The sequence below is a fragment of the Ambystoma mexicanum genome, chromosome 2p, assembly GCF_040938575.1.
Source record: "Ambystoma mexicanum isolate Mex_15411 chromosome 2p, UKY_AmexF1_1, whole genome shotgun sequence".
NCBI lineage: Eukaryota > Metazoa > Chordata > Amphibia > Caudata > Ambystomatidae > Ambystoma > Ambystoma mexicanum.
This window is the reverse complement of record NC_090923.1, coordinates 901,276,184-901,301,197: the sequence shown is the minus strand read 5'-3', so window position 1 is coordinate 901,301,197 and position 25,014 is coordinate 901,276,184.

Sequence of the window (25,014 nt, the reverse complement as noted above, 5' to 3'; positions counted from 1 at the left end):
TTCCTGTCCCTTCCCGCCAAAAACACCTCCGCCAGAGAACTCTTTGACTTTGCTTTAATCAAGACTTACCATCAAACTTTGCACTCAAAGTGCCTGCCAGTGTTTTGTTGAAGCAGCCTTTTGAGAGTTAATGACTTAATTGGAGTTGTAAACCCACTACTGGTGTAGTAAAAATGTCTTCACCAGGTCTGCTTTTAGCTACTCGATTCATAAGCACCATGCATGCCCTTCACTTAAGTCCTATTAAAAATAAACATTGGTAAAGCCAACAGTTTTGGCTTGTTTATAAGTATTAGGCATTTTCCAGGCACTGCTAATAGGTGCCCATGCACTGTGTCTGCGCCATAAATGGCCATTTAATACCAATACGGTGGTGCTTGGAAAGTGCTCTTCCCATGAATACACAAACTGTTGGCATTGCCAATGCTTGTTTTCAATATGATGGAATCGACAAGCCCTATTTTTTAATAGTGCCCCTTGGTACAGTAATATTTTCCTGTGCACTAATATTGCTTGATCGTGCAGCGAAATATAGGGTCACTTTGATAATATTTTCAAGGGCCTCTTTTTGTTCCCAGTCTGGCCCTGCTTTCTAGAGGGGGCCAGGGACTGGCCTTGGGGGGGCCTGGCCCCCTTAGCCCCCCGGCTGGAGCCAGGCCTGCATAAGAGGGTGTTTCAATGTCCGGCTCTTTGGTCTGTAGACGATGGCGGTGTGGAGGGCTCTCTGGGTTCTGTGGATGCTGGCGGTGTGGAGGGCTTTCTGGAGTCTGTGGACGCTGGTGGCATGGGGTGCTCTCCAGGGTCTGTGGACCTTCGCCAGGTGGTGGCACCAGGCTGGTGTCCCCCTGTGACTCCACAGTCACCCTGCCAGCAGGTGTGGCCACGGTGTCTGAGACTCCAGGTGCGGGAGTGGGTGCAGTGTGCCTTGCACTGCTCCTGGTGGCCTGTGGTGTGGAAGTTAGCTTGGCTCTGCTGTGTTGGGGTGTTACACAGCAGGACATCCACCTGGGTGAAGCCTGACTGGGCCTTTGCGGGGTAGTGGCAGAGCTTGAGGGTATGGATGCACCGCTCCCAGATGGGCCTGCAACCTCCTCCTCCTCTGATGCCTCTGGCAATGCGTGGGTGCCTGTAGGTGACATAGGAAATGTTGTCAGGTAGGGTTCCTCCACGTGTGTTGGCATGTAAAACACATTTGCTATGGTACAGGGTGGGACCCCACACTTATGGGCAATAGGGGCATGGTTGGTTAGGGGGGAATTACATGTGGGCCCAGCATCATGGGTGGCCAGTTGATCTTTGGCCTCTGCGTGGGGAAGGCAGGGTGTCCATGCTGGGGGAGCTGATGTCTGGCATTCATGCTTGTGGGACTTCATGCCCCCACATCCTCTCCACATATGGCGCTCACATGGTGGGGGTAGGGTGGTGGCTTAGTACATGGCACTGGCATGGTTCTATGGGACTCTGCTGTGCAGCCAGCAAGGCTGCACTGTGGTGCACAATGACTGGCAGGCTGAGCACATGTCGGTGTGAGGGGCATTGAAGGGGGGTCCCGAGACACCCCTCCATGCCCCCAAATTCATGACAGGACGAAGAGCTAGAAACGCACGCCACCATTCATCTTATGTTGGACAAATCCCTAGTGCACCCATGATTGACAAGTACACAGAGAGGTATCCTCTCAGCCAGCCATACAGACCGAATACAATGCAAATCTTTCCGTTTGTGGGAGAAGAGCCAGTGATCGTGGACAAAGATGCCTATATGGACAGAATCATCTAAGCTCCAAGAAGCCATGATGTTGACATCAGTAGTGACAACATGACGTACCAGCGTTAGACATGAAGCACACTTGCGGCCCTGCAGAAACCAACCATGTCACACAGACACACACTCATATACAGGAAGAATATGTTTCAACAGTTCTACAGTTAGAGGGCAGATACATATACATACTGTTGATGCTTTTATTATTTTTGCCATTAGCCAAATGCAGTAAGGCAGAATCGCAAGGAACATAAGATCCAGAGCAAGCTTGCTGATGCTTGAAGCCAATAGCCGCGCAGAGATACAAGAGTATATTTGGAGCCTGATCAGACCACGTATAGATAACGTATAAAAGAATATAGCATAACATGGGCAAGGTAGAAACCGCATTGCGAGGGTTGTAGGAAAATTACAGAAAGCCTTAGAGCCACAGAGCATGGGACGAGAAGAGCTGATTCAGGCTGCTCGAAGAGCCAGGCGGGCAACGACAAGCACACAGCCAAGGTCAGAGATACAAGGACACATTCCAATCTACCAACGACAAGGGGACAGCTGCAGAAAATACAAATAAATCCTCATAAATGTGAGCTGTAGAGCTCCATTTTGTGGTCTCTAGACATGTGGTGCAGCCGAGGCAGACAGGTGACAGGCATCCGAGGTGGGAAAGGGGAGCCGATCCCAGCAAACCAGATGCAGATTGCAACAAGTGTTGCAACGTGAGGAACATGGTCACACAAGTTACAATACAGACACGTAATCATTCACATCACCTTGAAGAGGTGCAGAGCGAATTGTGAATTCGATCGGGTCCCAGGCATGGGGACATCAGCTCTAACCAATCACAGCTCAGAATCCTAGGGGTGGATGGCAAGGGGCAAGAACCACTGGTAAGCCCACTACTCTGCAATAATGTAATAGAATAGTTTTTGGGGATGGACAGGCCAGCCACCTGACATGTAAGAGCCACTAGAATAACAGCCATCGGTGACCATATAAGTTGCTAGACTCTCGATATCCAATCTCTCATACCAATAGGTTTTCTGGAGACAGGCCCAAGTGATGATGCCAGAGTCATACAAAACCGGCCTGTAAGCTGCGGAAGTGCGAGCTGCGAGCTGTGCCTGAATCTTCCTGTGTTTGTGTACTGATCCCAATAAACCACAGTTTTCACTTGCTGTCTGACTGCGTCCTCTGTTTATTCAAGGGAGGGAGTTAGGCCCTCCAAGTTCGCGGAGCCTCTGCATCACTCTGGTATACCTGACAAGTTGGTAGCAGAGCTGATGGTTGGCTGCGCCAGCCCGGCAAGAAGCTGTCTCCTCCGCCCCGGAACCTGAGAGGCAACAGGGCACTCGCATACCGGTGGAAAGTTCGCAAGGAGCCAGCTTGGAGAATATCTTGCCTGAAGTCAATGAGGAGTCCAGGCAGACCAGGAGGGGGAAGCGGCAGCTTTGGAGGACGCAGCATCCGAGCAGCGCCAGCAGACCATGGTGTGTAAGTATTGACCCAGTCACACAGCAACTGTGGGTGTGGACCATGGTGTGTAAGTATTGACCCAGTCACACGGCAACTGTGGGTGTGGGGTCGGCATAGAGTATTGTGGAGTATTATTAGCATTGTCGAGTATTGTAAAAGTATTGTCTAGCATTGTCATACTTAGTAGGGAAAGGAGCAGGGGTAGATGTCATTGTTTGTGGGTAGGGTACATTCGGGTTTAGAGGTAAACAGTTCTGGTGAATAACCTAGACTATTAACTCGAAGGCACAGATGACAGAAGTATGATAATAGTGGATTTGGGTTGGGCATTTTAGCTCGGGTCATAGATGACAGTATTCCCGCAAGGTTTCGCAAGGGAGCTGGCCTAGATTGTGGAAGGTGAGTCGATTCGTTAAGTCCCCTGGAGTGAGACGTTATGCATGCGAGGCGACACAGCTGGTACAGTTTGATCACCAGAGAATAGTGGTATACTCTGCCTAGAGGCAGCAAGACAGCTGTGGTGTTTGTGTTGGGAGTTGGGCATTTTGGGAGTAACATGGGGGTAACATTGCATGCGCAGTATTTGAGCATTAGGTGGTTAGCAAATTTGTGACATCACCCGTAGGTTTATGCATAGGACACGGAGAGCACGAGGCGGTGAGGAGCTAGCATTGGAAACTAAACCATGGCCACCTTGCGGAAGTTTCTCCAAAGATGTGCAGCAAACACTACTGACACACATACTGGGTACTTATAAGGGAAAGAAGTTAGCAAGCTGCATGGCGATATTCAAATTGTGTAGAATGTTCCAAAAGGGTGAGGGGGACACAGCGAGACATCAGTGGATGCTGAGCCAGCAGGAGGTGCAGGGGCCCACGGCCCTGCCCTCCGCTCCCCCACAAGTCCCTCCGAGCATGGTCTCCAGTGACACAGACGATGAGGAAGGGATGTTGAGAATTAAGAGCAGAGACGGTATTCAAATCCAGCATATAAACAACGACATACATGGGAAGAGTGGCCGAGAGGCGGAGGACAACATTCGAATACACATAGTGGAGCCAATAGATGTGTACACCAACATTAGGAACGTGGACAAGGAGGTCAGACTAAGTAGAAGTGCAAATGGGGAGTTAGGGTTCACACAGATTCCCCTGCATAAAAGGGGCAGGGCGACCTCAGTATATACCATGGAAACACACTGACAAAGAGACGTGTGGCGCAGGCTACCCTCAGTGAGCACAGGTGCAGCGAAATGGATTGATGAGATAGAATGAATGACAGCAGGACAGAGCTTAGCAGTGGGAAACGTAAAGGGACTACTAGTGGCGATCCTCGGAGATGCTGCTGATGATATATGGAAGAGGGTGGGGTTCCACGGAGTAACAACCCATAACACGGTGCACAATGGTTCACCGTTTTCAAACTGCATAGCTGCCGTATGGCGAGCACTGAGGACACAATACCCAGACTCCCCTGACATTGGGGCGATTATGTCTCGGAAGATGAGGTGGGACAAAGACCCCATAGAGTACATTCAGGCGATCCAAGAGCTTTGGTACCTTGAAACTTGAGAACCATGGAATTAAACAGTAGCAGTGTTCTACAGGGGCTGCCAGAACCAGTACAGGAGCAACTAAAGAAGTTAATAGGCATTGATGCCAGTTCTTGGACAGAAATACAGTTTACGCTCGTTCACCATTGCAAGCTATTGCAAGAGAATCTCAAGAAAAGGAGGAGGACAGAAAGATAGGTGAGGCAAAGTTAGTGCAGAAAAAAATGCTGAAGTACGCCATAGAATGGGCGATACTGACAAGCGCAGGTCCACAGGTGACGCAGAAACTGCAGAATCAGTACACACATTCGCCCATGGGGAGAGGGTTCATGGGGCGGGGTCACATTCAGCAAGGATATAGAGGAAGAGGAGGGCCATCGCGAGGCTGCGGGTATGGAACACAGGCACATCACAACCAAAGGGGATTTTCAGGAGAGTTTCAAGGGTACGGACAGCAGGTGCAGCAGGACCCAGGGGATTACACAGAGGGTTTCCAAAGTCAAGCAAGGAAGCCACCACAGTGCTGGTCATGTGGGCAGCTGGGACACTTTTTGAGAGCTTGAAGGAATAGGTGGTTGCAGAAGAATTGGGGAGGGCCATTCCAACAGACGTTATCAGGGGGACCAGGATGAGTATTATTCACAGGACCAACCCGAGGTGCAGCAAGGACAGAGACAAGGGATTCCCTAGCAACCACACCAACCCTTGACACAGATACCACAGATGCAAGCACTCGTCCCACAATACTTACAAGCATCACAGCTTTGAGGAGGCACACAGCAGGTGCCACAGATACTAGACAGCACGCCGCAACACAATGGCACAGGGCCACTCATGGACTCAATGGGCACAGTACCCATCAGGAAACTGGGAGGGGTCACCATGATAGGGAACAACCCATTTATGGGGAACCGGATGTCCATATACCCTCAATAGAACAGCCCACAGACGGACTTCATGCATACTGTTGATCACACCCAACTCTGCGGAGGAACCTCTCCTAGGGGTGACGATAGGTGACAAAACCTTTTCCTTTCTTATTGACACAGGGGCGACTAGGTCCTGCATTCGAGAGGAAATATTTAGATTGTCAGGCAATGCCATGAATGCTCAAGGATTCTCTGGAGCCCGGGAAGTGGTTCCTTTTATCAACGATGTCTCCCTTGCCATAGGGGAACACGATTTGTCTCTACCTTTACTTTACTCTTAACAGGCACCCGTAAATATACTAGGATGAGGGGGGGGTGTGTGGCTAGCCGCAATGTAGAGAAGTCAAGCTTCGTGTAGCTCCGCTCGATGCGTCCATTGGTTAGCCGTAACCTTAAGCTATAAATTAGAAAATTGACTAAAAAAGCTCCACACATGCCAACATCAGCCTGGGGTACTTGCGGAAGAAGTTCGGAACGGCTGCGACTTGCCGCTGGGTCTCTACACCGTGAGAAAGGGAGCTACGCGCCAGAGAAGATGGCGGCCACCGTGTGATCCGGCCCCCTGCTAGACCCGGCACCAAGACTGCGGGCGCCGTGAGCCCGCCTTGACCCAGGAGTACCCGAGGTCCGCTGAAGCGATCGAACGCCCCTAGTTACGGGCAACTAGCAAAGTGTGCTGGGCACGCGAAGACCTGCACCCGATCCCCTGAGCCCTGCACCCCCGTTGGTAGAAGGAGCCAAGGCAGACGCCTGCTGGGCTGGCCACAGGTCGGGGTATGCGGCGGTAAAAGTGACCAAGGCGGAAGCTCCAGTGACAAACTTCAGGGAGGTTGCGATCGCCTCAGCCGCCAGCACAACACGCCGGATAGCATCGGGAAGCCGGGGCCAGCGACCCGACAAGCCCCGCCAGAGACTAGAAGGCACAGAGTGCAAACCCCACTGTGAGGACGCTGCGCGCACCACTGCGCGGCATGACGGAGTGGCCCTACGGACCCACACGAATGCTGGGCAGCGAACCCCGCGGCCTCCACACAACAGCCCAGTGTGGCCATCAAAGATCCATTGCAGCCATGCAGCTGGCCCTGCAACAAACCCCTCCCCCGCTGTGACAGCGCTGAAGTGGGCAGAAACTAGGGCGAGCGCGCCTGGAAGCACCGCAGTGAAACCAGATGAGGGGTAAGGAGTCGTTGGGAGGGAGACACAGATAACCCTTGCTGCTGCCGCAAACCCCGGGCCACCACACACAGCGCTCAACACCTGACTGCACGCAGCAGCACTGTGTGGCGCACTGAGACCCCCTGCGGATACCGAGGCTGGTCCGGGGGGGGGGTGGCAGTGTGCTAAACTGAAGTTGCACACCACGGACCTTGCACTGAAGCCCCCACACACCCCACCAGGCGACCAAAGACTAGGAACACTGGATCTGCAGTGAGGAGCCCCGCGGATACCACAGCCCCTGCACGGCTGGTACGCAGTAGCGCCCCTACGGGAGCCCCAGACCTAAAAACACACTGCCAGGGCCTGCGCACAACGCCCTGCGTGGGACTGTGCGCGGGGTGCTACGCCACCCACAGCAACACGGTGAGGCCACCACAGGCGACTCACAGGAAAGGCCAGCGCATGGCCTGACAAAAGCGTTCTTGGGGTGTTGAGACAGGCCGCCCCCCTTCCTTCCTTAAGCACTGGAGAGGCATCTTTGGGGTACCCCATTAATCAAGCCAGAAGAAGCTCACTCCGAATAACCAGCACGCTGATAGAGCGCTCTCACCCCTGGCATCACGTTGAGCCTCCCAAGTCACCCCAAAGGAAGAAACGTGCAACATAGTGAGTAAGCTGGGTCCCTGAAAGCCCCAACGCGGCCCTGCCTCTGCGCAGGGCATCATAACCACCTCTGCCAACTCGACAGATGGATCAGTCAGGCGCCCGCCCTCAGAGCAATGACCACAAAAGGCGCACAGAGCAAGCATAAACAAACCACCATGGAGAACTTTGCGGCCACTGGGTCGCTCAGACCTGACGCCGGCACCTCCTGCGCTGAGCCACCAAACACTGAGCCCCCAGAACCGGGAACTCGCAGCTCTTGGAGGCCATCATGAATCTCCAGAAAACCATGGAGAGCAAAATTGACGCCATCGCAATCGACCTAAATCTATTACGCCAAGATGTGCGCTCCATCATCTGCAGAACGGAGGCCCTGAAAACCCAATTGTGGGACAATACAGAATCAAAGACCCAGCTCCGGAAAGAGGTGGACGTCCTGACACAAAAAGTGAAAAACGTAGAAGACAGGGCCGATGAGGCAGAAGGGCGGGCCCGCAGAAACAATATTAGAGTTATTGGCCTACCCGAGGGCATTGAAGGCAGCAACCCCACTAATTACGTCAAAGACCTCCTACTACAGGAAATCGGAGCAGGCAAACTTTCCCAGGGCTTCACTATAGAAAGAGCCCACCGATCACTCGCCAAGCAGCCACCCCGAGGATGCCCACCCAGACCAATAATAGCGAAAGTGCTTAGTTACAAAGACAGAGAAACTATCCTCGCCTTTTCAGGCAGCTGTATACAAAGAGACTCCGCTAAGGTCGCCATTTACCCACACTATACTCTACAGGTCCAAAGAAGCAGAGCCCAATTCACCCACACCAAAGCTACATTGAAAAATGCGGGCCTACGCTACATGCTCCTGTACCCGGCTAGATTAAAAGTCATACACAACAACAGAGCCTACTTTTTGACACGCCTGCTGAAGCCACCGAATGGATGGACAAGGAGCAGATCCCAGAGCTGGAACTACAACAGTGGAAACCACGGCAAACAGCATCATGAGAAATCACTTCTGTAACCCCCAGGCAGTGCACACCTGATACACCGTACCATGTTACGAAATGCGGCAACTTTAACTTGATTGGAGCCACTCTAGACACGAACGGCTTCACAATAGACATCATCTGAGGCAAACCTACTCTTACCCCCAGGAACAGTTTGGGTAGTTTACCCGCCCGTAGGGCACCAAAAGACCTAGGTCTAACGGAGCGGAAATGGGATAGTCAGAACGAGGGGAACCTTGCTAGACTTGTTTTTATTAAAGGTTAAGTTAATGTTTAATGTTCAAGGGGAAGGGAGCCCCCACCCTGGGGATCCAGTTAATGTTGTATACGTAATGTACCAAGACCACCATCTGCAGAACTGTTGTGGAGCACACCAAGTCCTCCCTAGGCAACACAACCTACCAAACCAAGCAACTGAGCTACCTCTCGGGCCACCCTCATGCCCACAACTACACTCAGATCATGGCAGACAAAATTAGAATTATGTCCTGGAATGTCAGAAGCTTAAACAGCTATGTCAAACAACATCGTGTCCACACATTCATGAAACGTCATAAAGTCGGAATCGCCCTGCTGCAAGAGACCCACCTAAACGCACCCAAGCTAGCTGCGCTGGCCAAAGTCTGGAGAGGAACCCTGGTGGGCTCCACATACTCCACGTATGCTAGGGGAGTCTTAATTTGGATTGCTCCTTCGGTCCCCATCAATCTGACACACACTAAAACTGACACTGAAGGTAGAATGGCCTTAATACAAGGCACCATTGAAGGAAGGGACCTATGCTTGATTAGCACCTACGCTCCTAACCACGATGCCACAGTCTTCTTCCGCTCGTTGTACACCAGCCTCAGCCCATGCAGAGAAAGCATAATAATTTGGGGGGGCGACCATAATTGCACCCAGGACCCCTACATCGACAGATCTGACAACAAACACGTCCGAGCTTACCCGCCTGCCAAAATATTGAACGCCCTTGCGCACCAATTCGCCTTGAAAGACCTATGGAGAGAACAGCACCCGGACACCAGAGCCTACTCCTTTTACTCACCCCCACATGCTGTACACACCAGAATCGACTGCATTTTCACCAGTGAGGAACACTTAGACCTGTTCGATGATACACAATACCTGGCCAGAGTGCTGTCTGATCACTCCCCCCTGGTGAACAATTGGACGGTGATCACGCCCAGACCCCCAGTGCCTACATGGAGACTTAGGAGCGAAGCACTGTTAGATAATGCCTTCTGCGAACAAATCAGACAGAGCACGTCAGATTATTGGCACACCAACTTAGACAGTGTTCAACACATAAGCACGGAATGGGAAGCATACAAGGTAGTGATGAGGGGGGAAACGATCGCTGCTACGGGTGGGGCCCAAAGATCCATCACGTTCCTGCTAGTGCGCGCTGAAGAAGAGTTGAAAGACTTGGAAAAAATAACGTCCCCGGACCTTGCCCACATGAACAAAACAATAGAGCTTAAGCAAGCCTGCCTAGCACACTGGGAGTCATTGGGGAAATTAAGCTATGCAAAATACGTTGAAAGAAATCATGCCCTAGGCGACAAACCGGGCAAACTTTTAGCGTGGCTCTATAAACGTGAAATTCACAGAAAACCCATTTGCTTAGTCCGGGGCGCAGATAGTCAGAATATCCACACACAAAAGGGTATTAATTTAGCGTTCAAAAAATACTATCAGGCCCTTTATTCCGACCCTTCACCACCCACCGACATTGAAATCGAGGACGCCCTTGACATCATCAAGCTACCTCAGCTTGATGGGCAGATAGCCGAGACCCTAGAAGGCCCCATCACCCCTGAGGAGGTTGCGGTCACTATTAGATTGCTCCATTCTGGGAAGGCACCAGGGCCTGACGGACTCCGAGGAGAGTTCTATAAGACCTACAAGACTATACTAGCCCCTCTGCTGTCCCAAGTGTACAACAAGGCATATGAACTGGGCCGCCTTCCAGATACCATGAGGGAGGTGGTCATCATCCCCCTGTTAAAACCCAACAAAGACAGTTCAGAATGCGGATCATACAGACCCTTCTCCATGCTCAACGTGGATAACAAGATACTGTCGGCGCTACTGGCAGGGAGACTGAGGGCGGCCATACCGCTCTTAATTCACCACGACCAGACAGGGTACGTGCAGGGCGGCTGCATTACAGAAAACCTACGTAGGTTGCACCATGTCATTTATAGTACTGACAACTACCCAGAAAAAGGCGCAGTGGCGTCCTTAGATGCCTCCAAGGCATTTGACTCAGTCCGACGGAAATAGCTCCACGCCACGCTGGCCAAGATGGGGATAGGACCGGCCTTCCTTAAATGGGTTGAACTCACTTATACAGACCCCACTGCCAGGGTACGCACGAACAACACCTTCTCAGACAAATGGAATCTCTCCCGGGGTACACGACAGGGATGCCCCCTGCCCCCCATGCTCTACATCTTAGCTGTTGAACCAGTGGCGGCTTACCTCAGACAGGAGTATGGCGACGGGGGCATAGTAATTGACGGGGTGACCCACTTAGTCTCCATGTATGCGGACGACATGCTTCTTTACCTGAAAGACCCTGAACACATACTACCCTACATACTCGAGACACTGGAGGGGTTTCACAGATGCACAGGTATCCAAATTAACTATGACAAGTCATGCCTATACCCCCTTGCAGCCTTAAGTAAGTCAGAAGAGAGACACCTCCCAACTCTTGCCCTCAAATGGGAACCCACATCCTTCAAATACTTGTGTATCACGATTTACCGAGACCCCAAAACCGAACACATGTTGAACACATTGATGGCGAAAGATGGCTTGGTCAAATCAATGGACTTCTGGAGCAGGCTATTGGTTTCGGTGGCAGGCAGAGCAGGGCTCCTTAAAATGGTGGCACTACGGAGACTCCTTTACTTCTTCACCAATGTTCCATACAATATCCCGCAACCGTTCTTTAGGGATCTAAATAAACTCTGCAGAAAATTCCTATGGTCAGAAGGTAGACAGAGAGTCGCCCTGGAAACGATGCAAAGGCCATATGACAAAAGGGGCCTCAAGGTCCCTAACTTTGAACTTTACTATATAGCTGGTCAACTGAAGCATGTGATCCAATGGATGGCTGACGACGCTACAACCGACACTCGCCTCCTGCTGCCCACAAACTCCCAAAAGCTACTCAGAGACCTACTCTGGATCGAATCAGGATGAAAACACCAAGATGCACACTTAATTCACCTCGGAACCCAGATATGGAAGCGCACCTGCAAAGCCATCGGAGTGGTTGAGCCTTACTCCCCACAGATCCCGATTAGTGTAATCATGACATCCAGGCCAGATGATCGGAAGGTGATAAGGAACACTTGGGAGACATACGGTGTAGCCACCCTGGGAGACCTGGTAGACGATCAGGGTATCCTCATGTTTACAGAACTCCAGGAGTCCACAGGAATACCAATAGGACAGTTCCTCCTGCACAGCGCCGTTGTAAAAAGACTCACAAAACGCTGGCCGGAAATGGAGACCCTGGACACCGGACATGAGGGCATAGAGAACCTGTTAAGTGCTGCAGAGGGAGGTCACAAAACCTCAAGGCTCTACGGAACTTTGCTCACCTGCACTACGCAACAAGACCTTAGAAGCAGGAGCAAATGGGAGCTCGAACTCGACACACAGTTCGAAGACAATGAATGGGAGGTTATAACATGTTACCACAAAAAAGTATCTAGAAACGCCCGCCTGCAGCTTATACAATTCTATATACTCAACAGAGTATACCTCACCCCGGACATTATCTCAAGATTCAGCAGGACAGGCGCCGCAATGTGCCCCAAATGCCAAGAACCCTGTGTGGGGATGACACACATGTTCTGGGGATGCCCGGCAATTCAAGCTTTCTGGACGCAAATTAGAGCAAGGGTGGCGGAAGCAGATATTGCATTGGATGTACAGACACCCAGGGCGTGCATCCTGGGCTCATACCCTAGTGGTGAAAAGAATAAGCCTCTGAACAGACTTAAGGACTTGATGTACATTCTGGCAAAACGACGAATCGCCATGGCTTGGAAGTGCCCCAGAGCCCATAGTGTTGCAACGTGGTGGGAGGACCTCCGCAGATGGACATCATCCGAAACGGGAGCATGGGAGCTGGCACAACGACAACAAAAGCTAGACACCTCTGCAGATCTATTACAATGGGTGGCCATCACAACAAGCCTATTTTGCGGGAAAGCTCTTCCGGTGAGGATTTGGACAGCCCACATTAACCCTGCATGCACGTAGATCGTACCACAGAACAGAATGGACTTGGTCAAGTTGGGAGGGAGGAAAGGGGGGGTTATGGTAATTGCGTTATTGTTTCCCAATCATTTATAAGTTTGTATTGTTTTTTTTGAAAAATAAAAAATAAATTAAAAAAACAAAAATATATATATATACTAGGATGAGACATTATGAGCAGACTGAACATGACAATCTCATTCACGGACAAGGGGATAGTGCGCACCACACCAGGAATACACATGCTCAATGTAAGAGAGATCATTCAAGCCTATTGTGGACGAAAGATGCAGAAGGGGGAACCTGTGGACGCGGAGCTGTTGCAGTATGGGGCTTATATGGCAATTGCATGACTCCCAGGGATTGCAGAGAACATATGGCGAATGACAAATGAATACTTGTTCAAACCTGAGATCCCTATGGATGAGACGGAAGGGACAATAGTGCCAATAGAGATTGAGGCAGTAATTCTGAGGGACGAGTGCATAGCAATACACGGGATGGATGACCCTGGGTGATCATGGCAAGCAGTGATCGCAGTAGCAGAAGGGTACAGGCTAACCACAGAGACAGATGAAGAATTATTTAGAGACAAATGATCGGAGCACCAGATGGTGTTTGAGATGAGTGTGACATACTGGTTGAGAATACACTACAGGGAGGTGCCACAGAGGATGGCAATGTCACTGGAGGCACCACCATCCTTCTATGAGGAGGATCTGGCCAAGCTACCCAGCATCCTATGGACCACGAGTCCCTATGATGTGGGGCTTCTGAAAGGAATAGAGGGAGTGAAGCTAAAGTTAAAACCAGGAGCAATCTCACCTATAGTGAAACTATATCCACTCTCAAAAGAGGCAGACAAGGGCATTTATGAGATGATTGCAGCATTAGTGGAGCGAGTTATTCTAGCACCATCAGCGTCACCATCAACACGCCTGTGTACCCTGTCAAGAAATCAAAGGGGGGGTTGTGGTCTTTCATCCAGGACTTACGCCCCCTAAACCACATTGTAGAAGAGTATCCTTTGGTCCCAAATCCAGTGACAATTTTGTGCAGCATTCCGGCGGAAGCCGCCTGCTTCACGGTCATAGGTCATTCCTAGCATGGAGGTAAGGTACAAACGATGCCGGTAATGATTTACCGGCATGGTTTTCCGCTCCATGCCATTCCGACCCCTCAGACCGTAAATTACGGCACCGTAAACTACAATGCTGTAATTTACGTTCTTGGGTCGCCCGCGCGCCCCACCATGCCAAAATTAACAGCATGGCGTAAACCGGAGCTGATCTCAAGTAAGGAGCACACGTAAATTACGGCCTCCCCAAGGCTGTAAAGTACTTTACCAGCATGGAGTACATACAGGCATCTCAGAGAAGGAGTAAAGAACCCTGAGCAGTGGGACCCAGAGCCACAGGTGCACACATGCAACACAGATGGAGGCCAGGAGTCTGCCACAGCAGAAAAGGAACACACCCACACACCACCCCCCTCCCACACCAAGATGACACCAATCGAACAAGCAAGGCCACAACCACACAAACCCATGCAACAACACCACACCCCCCCACTGAGGAGACACAGGGGTAGAAGGAGGGGGGAGACAGGCCCTGCATGCAGCACCAATGCAGCCTCCGTTACCACCCCAGCAGCCCCCATGCACACGCAGCATGTCCGGCCGCTCTAGGAGAAGTCCTACCAGATAGACACCCCTGACCACCTAGACTGTGACACCGTCACCACCATATTGCGCCACAGACACAAGAAAAGCGAGCACCATACAAATGTACAGTGCCAACCCGGCACAAGTGATGGTGTTGCCTGTGCCCCACACCCATGCCAAAGGCACCCACCAGCACACAGTGGCATGTCACAACCGTCCATTATGCGGCCACATATACAAGTGCCGTTACACCTCCCCAAGCACACAAGGGTCCACCAATCCCCAACATGGACCACCCATGAGAAACACAACAGTAAAGCTGAACCTAATGCAAATGGAGGCATGCCAAATGACAATGGTGCCCCTGACAGCACCCACAGTTCGTATGTGGACCAGCCTGGCATACACGTTGAGGACAGCAACTGCAAACAATACCACTCCCCCTACGTGCAGATGGAATCCACCGCTACCAAGAACCGCACACATGGGTGGGCCCGACAACAAACAACTACACATTACTCAAAGGGCCAGCTGATCACCACGCTACCGCGCCACATGGCCCAACCTGCAGGATGACCTGTCTGGCTGGCTGTTGAGTCGTCTGACTGTGTCATGCAAGTGCACTGGCGCCACGGGGTGGGTGCCTGCATGAACCAACTGCATCGAAACGATGAAGCCATTGTACGGTGTTAACCCCAACAACAAACCTGCCACAGAACCAGTGCAACGGCACATATGAACAGATTCCCACTTTGCCAGAATAAGGCACCCACATCACACTACATCTCCACCAACTGACAAGGGCTAAGCACACTACACCAGCACGACTCATTGGCGGACACCACAACCGTAAGTGCATATCAGAGGACACACTGCACATGCACAATGTGGCATCCCCCAGCCTGGCACCACATTGGAGACCCATCCCTGGGAGTGGAATTCACAGAGGGCAGCAGGGGTACGATATCACGTCACCGGCATGGCACCCCCATAGGAGTATTGGGAATCACCATAGAATGGATCAGAGCAGGATGATGACCATGATCCACAGACTACAGCCATCACACCCAAATAAGAATGTACACAGTGCACAGCACCACAATGATCCGACATCAGGACAGAAGCATGCAACAAAGAAACATGTACCCAAGATATCCACACCATCGTTCACGGACCATCATGTAGACACAACACCCCACTGCATTACATTGCATCGGACACATATTTGTGTCCCTGATCGTGCCCAATACATCCATGGACATGTCCAGATGGCCATCATTGAAACCCTGCCATGACAGCCAAGTACTGTTCTCCACCATGACAGTCCACACACCCACCTCATTTGGCGACACATGCAGCTGTTGTTGGCTGTCCCATGACAGCAAACCACATGACCCCTGTCATGAACCCTCTGAACAGGCCCATGGGGCAACCAGACTATGGCCATACCCGTGCAAGCGTGTAGATGATGCAGTCACCAGGCTTGCGTGATGCACATATGTGCCGGCGAACCAGGACTGGTGGCTGACCCCTCCACTGATATCTGGTGTCGAATGGACCCATGCCATATGTGCAGATGGACAAAAAGTGCATCCCTAGGTGAGCGGCTATCACCCCTGACATGGTACTGCTACAACCACAGGACGATGCGGTGAAGGCGGAGGGTGTAGTGCCAACAAAGGTTCATTGAGGCTGTGCACTTGAGGGACATGTAATGCTCTGTACTTACAGTGGACAAGGTCTCCAGGACACAAGTCAGTAGATGGTGTCATGACATGGGCACACAGGGCAACAGACTTGTGCATACTTGTACACCATGCACTGGCAGTAGTGAATGAACAAATGTACAATGATGAATGTCCACAATGGTTGAAGTTTGCAACACCAATTGTGTATTGTGATAAATAAAACAAAATAGTGCTTACATCAGCAACTGCCCATGCCCCCTCCCCCCACCCCCAAACTCCAGAACACAACATCACCCCCTAAGCCCCCCCCAACTCCAGAACACACCATCACCCCCCTCTCCCCACCCCCCAACTCCAGAACACAACATCACCGCCTACCCCCTCCCCCCAACTCCAGAACACAATATCACCCCCTACCTCCTCCCCCCAACTCCAGAACACACCATTACCCCCCTCCCGCCTCCCCCCAAATCCAGAACACACCATCACCCCCTTTCCACCTCCCCCCCAACTCCAGAGCAGTCGTCCCATGTAGGATGTGGTGCCCACATGTGGCAGGAACGCCTAATGTCTCTTGCCCCCCTTGTCTGGGGGAGGCAAATCCCATTGACGCAAGGAACGCCGAGTGCATCTCTCCGGGCTGCATTGCGTGGCCGCACTGGTCGCGGACGTGTCCTCCTGCTGTGGCTCGGTATTTTGATGCCCTGCCTCAAGGGCATTTGCTATGCGATTGAGGACATGGCATAGCCGGGTCGTGCTGTCCGTCATAGAGTCGCACAATCTGGTGGTGCAGTCGGTGAGGGACTGCCGCATTTGGTTAAGTTCTTCATGCAGTTCTGCCCTGGCCTGGCGATTGTCCTCAATGTAGTTCTCAATTAGATCAGTCATCTGGTGCACTCGGTGCTGGTCAAGTGAAGGGAGACCATCTGAGGATCCACTTGCACCAGCATGCTCTGCAGGGGGCGGTATGGGTTGACTGGGGGGAACGGCGTCATACCCCTGTGGGTCAAGTTCCAGTCTGTGCACGGGTGACGGTGCATCCCCGGAGTCACTGCATGACGCCAGGGCCACGAGGCATGGCTCTGGCCTTTGCATACTGTCTTGGTCGTCCTCCGACATGGGCCCCTGAATGGGTGGCGGGCTGGGCTCCCCCTCATCCGGTGCGGTGGCAGCAGCCTCCCCTGAGACGCTCGACTGTGCCGAGCTAGGGGTTTGCACAGTTGCTGCCGCAGATGCTGTGTGGGTTGCTGGTCTGCCAGCTTCAAGTGGCCTTTCCGTAGGCTGGGGGGTGGTTTTTTCTGCTGCTGGCTTCGGCCTGACCCTGCCAGTACCCGCGGAGGTGCTTGGCCGACTTCCCTGGGGCTCTGTGCTGTAATGTTCTGTGCCTGTGGGGGCAGAAGAGAGGGACAACATTAGTGTATGTGCAATGTCCTATTTGCATACATGGTTGCATGGACACTTCGGTCATTTACGGTTTGTTCTATTTGGGGGGTAGCTATGGCAGTGGTACATGTGCATGGTGATGGCATATACACATGTTTGGGAGTGACTCGTTGTGCCCTGGTCATGTACATTTTGGCTAGTACTATACCTACCACGCTGGACAGTGTGCATGATGGGCTGTGCAAGTCAATGCACTATGGTTGATGTGCGTTATGTATTCGCACTTGGGCCAGCATTAGGCGGCACTTGCCTCAGCATTTGTTGGATGGGGGGATGCGTTGGATGGGGGGGGCAACACGAGAGGGTGCCTTCGATGGCCCCTGGGTCAGTTTACATCATGCAATGGACATTGCCAATGTACACTGTCGACACTCACCTCCTTCTCCAGAAGTCGTTCCCCGGCACTCCATGGTCCCCACGCCCTCAATGGATTCAGTGCCAATGAGCTCCGTACAGGTCTCCTCCCACAGCTCAAGTTGGACTGCGGTACTTGGGCCACCTCCCGTCTGCAGGGCCTGGCTGCGGTTGCTGGAGAGGAGGCCCCGCACCCGCCCCCGCAGGTCGTCCCACCGCTTGCGGCAGTCCCTGGGGGTGCGGGGGGTGTTGCCAACAGCGCTCACCCTCTGTGCCAGTTCCACCCAGATGGTCTTCTTGCGGTGGGTCGACTCCCTCCGCATGTCGCTGCTGAAGACTACATCGGCATGCTCTGCCAGGTAGTCCACCATGGCCTGGAGTTCATCGGGGCAGAATCTCTGCTTGCGGATGCGATCCGCCGCCCTTTTTGGTGCTTTCGGCATGTCCTGCGGTGCCTGGTCCAGTTCCCAACTTTAGTTTCCTCACAGGGCTGCTGGCAGCTGCGGATGGCAATGGATTGTGTTTTTAAAGATGGCCGCCGCTCTCCTTCCTGTTCCTGTGCGATGTCGTAATTTCCGGTTCCTTTTTTTTTCAGTGACCGTAATTTACGGTCTCCGTAAATTACGGTCACCGTTATGCACTGACGCTAATGCTTAAAGGGCGGTGTTGTACTTTACGTGTCGCTGCATGCCGGTAGGGGTTTTTGAGGGGGTTTTGCGGCAGGCCGCGCAGTCCTTTTCCGGCATGGCGGAAAGCACGTGTCCGAGGGCTCGGAATGGGCCAAAATTTTCGGTCTTCAACCAGCACGATGTCGTACTTTACGCCATGCCGGTAAGTACCGAGACTTACCGGCATGGCTCGGAATGAGGGCCCTAGACTTGAAAAATGCATTTTTCTCAGTACCACTACATCCAGACTCACAGGACTTGACTTCCTTTATGTATAGAAACCAAAAGTGGAAACATACAAGGCTTCCACAGGGGTACTGCAAATCACCCTTTATATTCAACAGGGTCCTCCAGATGGACCTAGGTAATGTACAGATGGAGAGCATGGTCCTGCAGTATGTAGATGACATTTTCATTTGTAGCACAAAAGAAATTACATGTAGAAGTGACTCAGTGCACATGCTGACAGTGTTAGCAGACAAGGGGTACAAGGTGGACAAGGCCAAACTACAGTACTGTCAGAAAGAAGTATTGTACATTTGGCAGACAATTTTCACAAATGGCCAACAGATAACGCCAGAGAGGGCAGAGACATTACGCAAGACAGCTAAACCCACAACAGTAAGAGAAATGCAGTAGTTTGTGGGGTTGTGCAATTACTGCAGAGCTTTGGTATTCAACTACAGTACATACACAAGGCCATTACCGGGTGCCCTGAAAGAAGCACAGAGGGACACAAGGCACTAAACTGGATGGCGGAAATGACGGAGGCACTTGAGCTGAAGGAAGCTATTTGCATGGCTCCAGTGTTAGGGATCCCAGACTACAAAAGGGAATTCTTCCTGTTCTCACACACTGATGGAGTAGTGATGAAAGCAGTACTGACACAGAGGACACACTTGGGACACAAGCCAATAGCATACTACGGTGGAAACCTTGACCCAGTAATGAGAGGACACTATCAGTGGGAACAAGCTTTGGCTGCTGCCGTATTTGCAGTGGAGAAATCATCAGAGACTACCATGGGTGCACCACCACTCTTTCCGTGGAGCATGCACTCTTTGTGATACTACAGAAGCAAAAGAGCACCCTGACAACACAGAGAGCCTCTGGATATGAAGTGGTACTATCAAATGTATCACTAAAGATAGTGAGGTGCAGATTTGTTAACCCAGCGATTTTCCAAGCAGACATTTTACAAGAAGGCAACTATGCACATGACTGTGCAGAAAACATACAGGAATTCAGTGACACTCGCAATGTACATGAGGACGCACTTGACGGGGAGATGTGCTGTACATTGATGGGTCTTCAACAACTGACCAGACAGATGGGGTCAGACATACAGGAACAGCAGTGGTGAGATTGAGGGAAGATGGAACAAGTGAGGTAGTAGCGAGTGCGCAATTGCCAACACCTTATTCGGCACAGGCAGCAGAATTAATGGCTGTAATAATAGCATTACAACACAGCAGAGGAAAAGACCTGACAGTATAATCTGACTCTGTGTACATGACGTCAACAGTACACTCAGGACTGTCATGATGGATCAGGAGAGCATTTAGAAAGGCAAATGGGACACCAGTGAAGTATGCACTTTTACTGGGCAAATTGATCGAAGTAATTGATTGTCCTGCGCAGGTAGCTATATTGAAGTGCCAGGCAGACACAAGAGGGAAAGATCCGATTTCAAGAGGAAACAAAGCAGCAGACTCAGAAGCAAAGTGTGCAGCATATTTTGGAGAGTTATTAGAGATGGAGGCAGTATCAAACGTCTGTAATGCGAGGACAATGATACTTAAGGAAGGGTACAATATGTTGCCAGAAGCATAGATCATGGCGTTGCATGGAGCTGCACCCAGGGAAGAGAAGGATTTATGGCCGAAAAGGAGATGTCCAGTATCTCCAACAGACACCATATGGTGGCAAAACAACACGGGGAAGGTATATTGTTATTTTATTTGTATTGTGCTCGTACACAAGTGTTTCAGAGCGCAACGAGCAAAGGGAGGGGAACAATGGAGAACAAAACAACGATCTTAATGGGCCCAGTGACATTGAGAACGCTAAAGTGCATGGGGGAAGGGAAAGGAGAAAGTTTATGGGAGGGGAGGAGAAAGTGGAAAGTGCTGAGCAAACTAACAATAAAAAATAATAATATATATATATATAAATAATGAAAAGCAACAGACAATGGTAGTGCAGCCAGCAAGTGACAGGTGCTAGTTGTAAGACAACAGACAGGGTGTGTCTGATAAGTGCAGAAAAAAGGGGGAGGAACTGTAGGGTTACAGATACAGACCGCAGTCCAAGGGATTACCAGGAGGCAGTGTGGGTGGGTTGCAGGGTGAGCCGGTTACTGGGCCCAAAAGTCAGAGGGTAACCAGGTGCATGATGCTGAGATAGAATAGATCAGCAGGGGAGAGGAGGAACAACTGTAGAAGCAAAGAGGAAGGTCTTGAGGTTTTCTGGAACTGGAGATGGTTCTCCTCAAATTTCAGAGTTGCAGGGAGGCTGTTCCAGAGGGAGGCCCCAGCCAAAGACAGAGATCTACCCCTAACTCATTTCTTTGGAAAACGACTGACCCTGAGGGAGTTAGACGTGGAGGAGTGAAGAGCTCAGGAGGGAAGGTATTTACAGAGGGACAGCTGAAGGTATTTTGGACCCTGGCCCCAGAAAGCCTTGTGGACAATGCAAAGGGTCTTGAATGTAATCCTTGCAGCCACAGGGAGCCAGTGGAGCAATTTCAGGGCTGGAGAGATACGATGCCAGGGCTTGAGGCAAAGGACAAGTCTTGCAGTCCTGTTCTGGATAGGTTGCAAACGGCAGAGAGTAGAGGCAGCTAGATTTAGAAAGAGGATGTTGCAATAATCCAGCCTAGAGAGAACCAGGGCCCGAGAGACAGTGAGCTTCTGGGGGGAGGATAGGAAAATCACAATACCTCTGAGGAGGTGCAGCAGGAAGTTTTACTTTTTAGGGACATCAGATATGTGGGCAGAGAAGGAAAGCATGAAGTCAAAGATGACCCAAAGGTTCTTAGCCTCACAGGTGGGGTAGGAGGAGGTGCTTACAAAAGGAGGAAACCCGGAACACTACTGACTAATACCAAATTAGCAGTGTATACTTTGTCTATATCCGGGAGGATAATAGTCACTGTATAGGGAGACAAAGTTTAAAGTTGGGTACTAAAGGTGCCTTGCATTAACACTTAAAACAAAACAATATGGGGGACCAGTTGGAAAAATAATATCAAATTTTAATAATAACGAAGAAATCAGCAAGTCTAAAACATCCAATTAAACAGATTGGTCCATGACAGTGCATATAAAAAATCTATCAATGTACAAACAACAAAATAGGAAATAAGTTGCAGGCTTAAGTGGCTACTTTACAAAAATATTACCAAAGGAATATGACCACTGTGGGTACTCGTCTAGCAACAAAGTGTATAGTACCCGTCCGCATATGGATCAATATGTCATATAGTATAATCCCTGTTTAAAGTCCAGAGGTGTGTCTCGACATGTTTCTGTTCCTTAGGGCAAAGTGTGGAACATTCATCAGGAGGTAACAATTCAACAGTATAGCCTATTTTACAAGAAATGATGGTACACAGATTCATTCGAGCCTAATAGTACCTGTGAGAGATAAAAACAACAATAAACATCCAAGATTTAGTTCATGACTCACTGTGTACTTGGATAGGTTCAAACAATGAACTAGGCAACAACAAAAGGGTAAAATTACCTATGGTGGTGCCAGTGGGGGCTCTCTACTTAGATTAGTAGGTGTAGGAAGGCGGCCATCGCGACCCTACAAACAAAATGGATAAAAGTTGCGGTAAATAATACACAATCCAGCCTCCTAGCACATATAACATAGCAGCAACTTTGTCTCCCTATACAGTGACTATTATCCTCCCGGATATAGACAAAGTATACACTGCTAATTTGGTATTAGTCAGTAGTGTTCCGTGTTTCCTCCTTTTGTAAGCAGTTCACAGTGGCCACTAGGTCACAGGAAACTCTTTTCAGTGGGTTTCTACTAGCACACACATACAGCAGATTTTTAGAACTTGTACACCACCCCTACCTTTAACATGGCCGAAGGGAGAACTTTAGCTTATAGTGATGACTATGCAGCAGCCCTTATGCAAGCCATCTCAATTCTTAATCAAGATGACATTATTGATATTTCACAAGGTAAAGACGAATGGAATGAACTAATCCAACTAAGGAAAAGATTCACACGTACCGAACTGCATGGGGCAATAATGCTCGAATATCTCAAAAATAAAGCATTACCCCAAGGACTGACTGTCCTCAACGAACCAAGACTATTCCTTGACAATGAAAAATTCCGAGTACAATGGAGTTACATAGCCAATCGCTGTGGACGAGATTGGCTTATCTTGATCATCGGCACTGCCAAAGAAACATCCACCCAAATCGAAATTGAGTTACATAAAATTGAAGAAAATCTAAAAAAATAGTTACCCCTCGAAAAATACAAAAAAAGATTAGAAGAAATCGAAAAAGAAATGAAGGAATTTAAATTTATCAACACCAACGAACGGATCCAACGCATGAGAAAAGACCTAGCATGTTTCACACATGAAAAAGCCTTCCCATACGTCAAAGATGATTATGTTAACAAATCATTACAAACTAATGGACAAAACAGACAGAATAGACGGGTGAGGTTCCGTAATACGTCCTATAGCACAAGCCACGACAGCAGCGACCCAGATGATGCAGGAGAAGGTACATCTTCAGGCAACAAAACTCTTAACAGAAGGGGCCGGGGCCAACCAACAAGACGACAAACCAATGGAGGCAGAAGACAGAACCAAGGTCGTTTTTTATATCAGGCCCAGAACAGAAGCAATTGGGACGACGGTTCGAAACAAACACGGAGCGGGAATCGCTTCTGATCAACCTATCGAATTACATACCTACTGAAAGTGAACAACAAGTCCTAAATAAAGGGCTGGGCTTTGTGATGACGAAGGAACATGATCCTTTTGAATTCCAAATTGAATTCAAGAAGTTGATGAGAAAAATTCACCTTAAGGAATTCTTCACTTCCCCCACTAACACCATCAGTGAAGGACCCCCCAACTGTACAGGTCTACGCAATCCATCTACATTTTATCCCCCTTCTCATAGTTTCTCCCCGGAATCACTCGTGTTTGAAAGGAAAGTCATTTCGGATATTACCGCCATGGAAAAGAACCACCAGAGAGCATTTCACAACCTATCGAATTCGGAACGAAAAGCCCTCGACTCATTGTCCAACAATCCCACAATCATCATAAAAAAGGCAGATAAAGGGGGAGGAATTGTTATCCTGAATCGGACCGATTACATTGATGAATGCGAGAGACAACTGAGCAATACCTCATACTACCACCTGCTCACACAAGATCCAACTCCAGAACTTTTACGACTGATAACTGATAAAGTGGGCAAGGCAAAAGATCGTGAATGGATTTCGAAACAAGAAGCAGACTTTCTTATCAACAAAAAACCGAGCATCCCAACGTTCTACACCCTTCCCAAGGTACACAAAACCCTTCAAAATCCACCAGGATGACCCATTGTAGCGGGTATCGACTCTGTCCTTGAACCACTTTCAATTTTTGCTGACCATTATTTGAAAGTACATGTACAAAAAAATGCAATCCTACCTCAAAGATTCCAGCGACGTTATTAATAGCTATGAGAATCTGCCTTTTGACCCTACGACCGATCTACTCATGGGTTTAGATGTTGTTTCCTTATATACCAACATCCCCCAACAAGCCTCAGTCGACACCATAGAAGAAACACTCCATACTCGAACAGATAATGATCCTGTTCCCACTTCATTTATCCTATGGTGTGTAGAACTCGCACTAAAACGGAACTACTTCGAGTTCAACGGGAAATTTTACCAACAAATCGAGGGCACCGCCATGGGTGCCACTATGGCACCGAGTGTAGCCAATCTTTATGTCGAAACTTTCGAAAAAAGACACATTTATGACAATGGCAACCCATTCAGCAGTAACATCAGTAAATGGAGTCGCTATATTGATGATATTCTGGTACTATGGAAAGGTACTAAGGATGAAGCCAACAACTTTTTCACCTGGCTTAATGGTCTCAACCCCCATCTGAAATTTACGATGACTTCTAGCAATGAATTTACTAATTTTCTTGATCTTACCATTTACCACCTTAATGGCGTTCTGAAAATAAAACCTTACCACAAACCTACAGACAGGAATTCCCTTCTGGACTATTCCAGCCATCACATTAAACATTTACGTGATAACCTCCCGTTTGGTCAGTTCCTCCGTCTTAAAAGGAATAGTTCTGATAAAG